Raw genomic sequence first — 6,496 nt, 5'->3', positions numbered from 1 at the left:
ACAGAGACTCCAGACATCAGAGCAGGAACACAATGCCAAGATGACTGTCTGTTTGGAACAATTGCTGCAACCAATCAATGTGAATGTATCCATGGTTACTATGGAGAAGGGTGTGACCTAGTTTGTCCAGGTGGATCAATCACGCCTTGTGGAAATCACGGAGCTTGTACAGAGTTAGGAACCTGTGTATGTGATTTGAATTGGAAAGGCACCTTAGACTGTTACATGTGTGGTGACAACTGGTATGGTATTGATTGTACCTTTGCTGCATCTTATGTATACTTGTATAGATTGTATTTTGTGTCATCAATAACACTACATGCACATTACACCCTCTTGGATGGATTTAACCTCTACTTTTCTCAAACTGGTGAGTTTTATCTCATTTATACAGACACATTAGTTCTTCAGATTCGACAAGTACCTTGTTACTCCAAATCAGTCTGCATCAATGCCGTGGGACTTCGTGTGGATCATACACTAGAAGTTATCTTACATGCTCCATATGTGGTCAATGACAGACCAGTGCTATGGGTGAATAAGCAAGAAACACCAATTACCGGTACAGAGTTTGATATCGAGAATTCAGACTGGACAATAATTATACCTGATGCCAATTATTACATTCTCCAATCAAAATTAGATACCAAATTAAAGATCTCGATCCACATTATTGACCTGTATTTGCAGGTTAGTGTGTTCTTACCAGAAGACAATTGCATTGAGTCAAGAGGACTCCTTGGGAATTGTAATGGAGACATATTAGATGATTTGTACCTTGATGAAAATAGCACACTTGATGATATCACACAGAATGAGTTACTTCAACATCTTGAAGCTCTATGGAGAGTGCCTGTCGAGGAATCGCTCTTTATTCACCAACACAAGGCCTACGTAGAGTCCCCCAGTCCTACAGGTGGTGTGTTCTCTCTGTATTTTAACAATACTGGAGGAACTACAGACCCATTCTCAGAAAACACTTTTCACTCAGCAACAGATGATTGGACAATTGAGTTCCTCATCATGACAGAATCATATGGCGGAGTGATTATTGCATTTGGGCAAGAAACAACATTTACCCTCATGAATGATATCACAGTGAAACTTATGATTGATCAATACAGTTACGATACTGACATCGGTAATATTCTGTACGAATGGAATCGTATTTCCATCACATACATGCACAGGGATAGAATTCTGCAGTTCTACCATTACAGCGCATCTGGTGTAATAAACTCCAAGCGATTTTTACTACAAACTGACATTCATTTTCAACCTGGCATGATACTGTCTGTAGGTCAGTGGCTACCAGCACCAAATAATCAGGCAGTTTTCCTCAACTCAACATTCAATGGACAACTGGATGAGCTGCGGATCTGGAATAGAGCTTTTCTGCCTTCATTTGTGCAATTCACAGACAACGCTAATGTCGAGGATGCTGACGCATATAGCAACTCACTAGCAGTACTCATCAAATTTGATTCTGGAATGGGAACTATGGTTGAAGAATCTGTGGATGAAAATGATATATACCTACCAGGTGATCCATGGCAAAAACCAACGTGGACATTTTCAGCAGCTAATATATCTCATGCTGAGTTCATTCCATTTGAAGCACTAGTTGATAATGATACTGTACTAATGAATGCAGTGGAAATCTGTGGAATTTTGAACAAACCATCTGACAGTTTCATAGACTTATTAGCCAACTTGACAGATGCATCATTGGACTTCTTTTACATGTCATGCTTGAGAGATGTGGCATCAACTGGCAAAGTAGACTCTGCTTACAGTACTGTATGGGGTGTTTTAGAATACAGTCTTTCACTTATCAGTACAGCCCTACCAAGCAGCATAATTTGTCCACTATTACCAGACAAACATCGACCAGACTGGCTGACCTCAAAATGTGGACCTTGTCAGTTTGGATCATTTGTGAATGATGCCTGTGTGTGTGACGATGGTTATTGTGGAAGCACCTGCACTGGTGTATGTCCAGGTGGATCTGTTTCACCTTGTAGTCTCAATGGACAGTGCAGACCAGATGGATCTTGTTTGTGTAACAGAAACTGGTTGAATACACTGGATTGTAGCACATGTGGTACTGATTGGTATGGTGAGGATTGTGTGATTGCATTAGGTAATTTGTATACGCCACTGAAAAAGCCACCAAAAGATACTACACTCCAAACATTTATTACTGGAAAAGGAAGAATTCACACACTAGATGGCATTGCTTTGTATATTCATCAGCTAGGGACTTACAATATCTTATCGTATAGAGATGAAAAAGAAAAAGATATACTGGATGTTCGTTTACGTCTGGCATGGTGTGCAACTGGCTCTACCTTTTCAACATGTTTTGATGCAATAGAAATTGTGACCAGAAAGGATCATCTTATAATGAGGGCACCACTACATACAGGTGACACCATTCATGCATGGCATGAAAAAAATAATAAGAAAGGTAAAGTACTCACTGATCTTGATCATAGAACCTTTGTTGGAGAGAGTGTAGTGGTCGAACGTGTGAATATTCTCCAGTATTGCATTGAAATCAAAAAAGTGGATGTAATTATTTATGCCACTGTTTATCCATACCATATGGATATCAGCATGGATGTGCCTAGTACCATATGTACGGAAGATGATGTAAGAGAACAAACACAGCCGAAGGAAGATATCTTTACAGGGCTACTTGCAACCTGTGATACATTGAATGAAATTGAAAACATCAAATGTCCAGACGATCCCAGCAGCAATTGTCGTCAAAATACTACTCAGACTTTAGTTGATAAATACACAGAGCGGTTCCTAAATGGCAGCTTATTGGATGATATAGAAGATGACCAACACCTCTTTCTTCCTATATTTGGTGCCGGCCACAATTTATATTTTGAAGACAGCTTGGCTGTATCAGAGCAATTGCTTCATTTCCCTACAGAGCAATTTGCAGTAGAAATGTGGGTTAAGCCTGTACAACATAGTGGCATAATTTTCTCTTACAGTACACCAGAAAAGGTATTTGCTCTTGGGATCTGGGACAGTGATATAATGGTGTACTATGGCATTACTACACATAGGTTGAATTTGCACATCACTGTTAGTGAGTGGAATCAGTTATCAATTGTTTGGCATCAGTCTACACAAATACTGGAAGTATATGTCTTTGATATAGATGGCATAGCTAAGGTCCAAGCAGTAAAACTTCCCAAGCAAGCATTTATTTCAGGTGGATATCTGGCGCTTGGTCAGTTTTACACTGACACTCAACTACCAGTACCCGATCTACCAAGCATACCTTTCACTGGATACATGGATGAGATAAAGGTATGGAATAGACGCTCAAATCCATCAGTAATTACAAGTAATTGGAAACTCCATGCAAATGCGAACACACCAGACCTGGCATACTTGTGGAAACTTAATGAAGGCACAGGTTCAGCTATTGACAGTATTCAAGGTAGTCATCTTAAACTGCAGAAGAAGAATCCTCCAGAGTGGATGATAACTGATGCTGAGTATCCAATAGGAATAGATTCACCACTGATATACCCAGAGTTTGATGATGACACATTAGCTGAGGCTGCATGGAAAGAATGCACTGAGGTCATTTATCATGGCAAAATGGAAGAATGTGCAGATCTTGGGCCTGCTATTATAGATACATATTATATTCAGTGCCTGCAAGATATAGCATTCCACCAAGACGTGAATGCTGCCATTGAAGCAGTTACAGCACTTACTGGGCAATGCGAAATGCAGCTATCATTGTATGTGTGGCCTGCTAGTAGCCCAAAGAATTTAAGATTTACTTTCCCAAGTTCAGATTTGCCATACTGGATTTGTACAGATTGTGAAACATCTTGTGTGTTTGGTAGGAGTCATCCAGATCATGATGATGAGTGTGTTTGTGAACCTGGATACTGGGGTGAAGCATGTGATGGTGTCTGTCCAGGAGGAGCTATAGAACCATGCAGCAATCATGGTGAATGTAACATCACTTCAGGAATCTGTGATTGTGATAACCAGTGGCTCGGAGAAAGCAGTGAGAGGAATGCCAGCTATGCTTGCAACAAATGTTCACTAGATTGGTTTGGTACTGATTGTTCTATCAGCACAATGGATGTCCGCCACTCATCTGGTCTTGCAGTTTTCTTTGGAAACACACATTTAACAACTGTAGATGGAGCCAGTATACACTTTGATGCACCAGGTATCTACCATCTTGCTGAGTCAGAAGAAGCATCCGTACAAGTGTTGGTTGAGCCATGTAACATGAGAATATCCTGCCGAGAAATCACAGAGGTGGTGGTAATCAGTAGATCTGTTTCACTATCAATCCGTGTAGAGCGTGGTACAAACAAGACATTGATAGTTCACCTAAATGATGGCAAATTGTGGAAACCAATTGAATATGGAGAGAAATCAAAATATGATGACCTTGTGTATGATTACAGAAAATCTCACCTTATCAATGTAGCTATTGGTGATGAGTATGACATCATGGTAGCTTTATATGCTGATGTTGTAGCTGTGACTGTGCATGTACAGAAATATGTGATATTGAGCCCAGAATCCATGATTGGCACTTGGAATGATGATTGGATAGATGATCTGAACCGAGGCTTGATCCAAGATCCTTCAACATGGATTACAGTGAATGAAAGCTACTTTTTATCTGATATTGCCTCACAGTCATACTTTGATACAATCTTCAAACAAGTCGTCTCAATTCCACTTGATGAGAAATATCACTTTATAAGTCAACATGCTGATACATTCAGAGCAGGAGGATATCTTCTTCGATTTGGTCAGAACAGAGTTGAATTCCACAGTATTGAAATCATTGACCTTGAGCAATTTAGCTTAGAATTCTGGTTTAGAGCATTGTTGGAGTCTTCAAACAGACATGTCATACTTTCATTTGGTACCACAGACATTGTTGAAGTACAATTATACTCAATGATAGTAATGGTGAATTTGAACCACAATCTAGTGACAACTGATCTGGCTGTGTCTGCTAATACATGGTACCACATTGCTGTTACCTGGAGAGCATTTGATGGGAGACTGGCTGTGTACTTACATTCAACTGATCACACAGATGAGTTTGTTACATTTGGTATAAATACAGCTGAAACAGTATCTTTAGGTGGTGATCTTATCATAGGTCAACATGGTGATACAGAAGATGACTTCTTCACTGGGGATGTGGATAACATTCTCTTAAGAGACCATGTGGAAGATGCAACATCTTTGGCTGCAAACAGAGAAAAGTATGCAGAGGAACTTGAAGATGGTGTCATCCTTAGTGTCAGTCTAGAGGAAGGTAATGGGGATGTAACAAGCCTGATGATGAAAAGTTCAAATGGGAATGCAAGCATTATTATTGGTGATCTACTACCCGAAGACAGCAGCCCAACATGGCTACCATCAGATGCACCGGTTAATGTCCAGCCAGATCACAACCCCAAATTCATACCAGAGACATTTCAGCAAGATGCTGATGATGCTTGTAAGAGCTTCTTCCATGTTGACCCCTTGTACACAGTGTGTCGTGAATCTCTTGAGAGCACATGGACATTCTATTACATGTCTTGTTTGTCTGATATAGCTGCAAGTGGTGATGTCAACAATGCCAATGCATCTGCTAACATGTTTGCTCTCATATGCCAACGTACACTAAATATACCAGAAGAGAAGTTTTGTGAATTCTATGATTTCTGCCAAGAACCGCAAGTTGTAAAATACCCATGGTATATCATCCTTATTATATGCTTGATTATTCTATTATTCATCATTATAATAATTACACTGGGGTATAAACGCTATGAGAAAAAACAGAAGAAAAAGAGTAAAGCATCAAATGCCGACCCATGGTCCACACGTCAAGTTGATCCAGAAATAAATGAAGAACTACCCTTGGAAGATGTTGTTCAACACAAAGATAATTTCCATGATAATCCTTTACAAAATGGCAATGATGATGATGATGGTGGGAGTATTCCAGTTAATCTACAAAGTGAAACTGTGTTTGAAAGTCATCCATCATCTCCTGCAGATAAGTCTATGGATCCTCGATTCTTTTCACCAGAAACTGATGCAGGAGGAGGAGAAGCCGTGTTATCATCATTTACCACAGATGGTAAATCCACTTCATTTGGGATATTGGCTGGAAGTGAATTAAACACAAATCAGTCATCATCAGCATCTTCATCTTCAGGTTCTCCTGAAGATATGATACCAAAAGTGGTGAAAAAGAGAGAAAAGGATTCAGATGAAGATGCTCCCATGTCACCATGAAATTAATTGGATATTTTGGCTATAATTCAGCTTCCATCACACCATAAAATAAATTGCCTGCCACAATAAATTTTAGTTAGCTTATTATGCAACGTGTGCTAGATTGCTGCAGATGATATAGAAATTAGAATACACATTATGTAGTTTTGACAACTTTTTAAAATGTCTTTCAATTAGAATACTGTGA

This window comes from Amphiura filiformis, chromosome 3 (assembly GCF_039555335.1).
Source record: "Amphiura filiformis chromosome 3, Afil_fr2py, whole genome shotgun sequence".
Lineage (NCBI taxonomy): Eukaryota > Metazoa > Echinodermata > Ophiuroidea > Amphilepidida > Amphiuridae > Amphiura > Amphiura filiformis.
Note: the sequence above shows the minus strand (reverse complement) of the source record.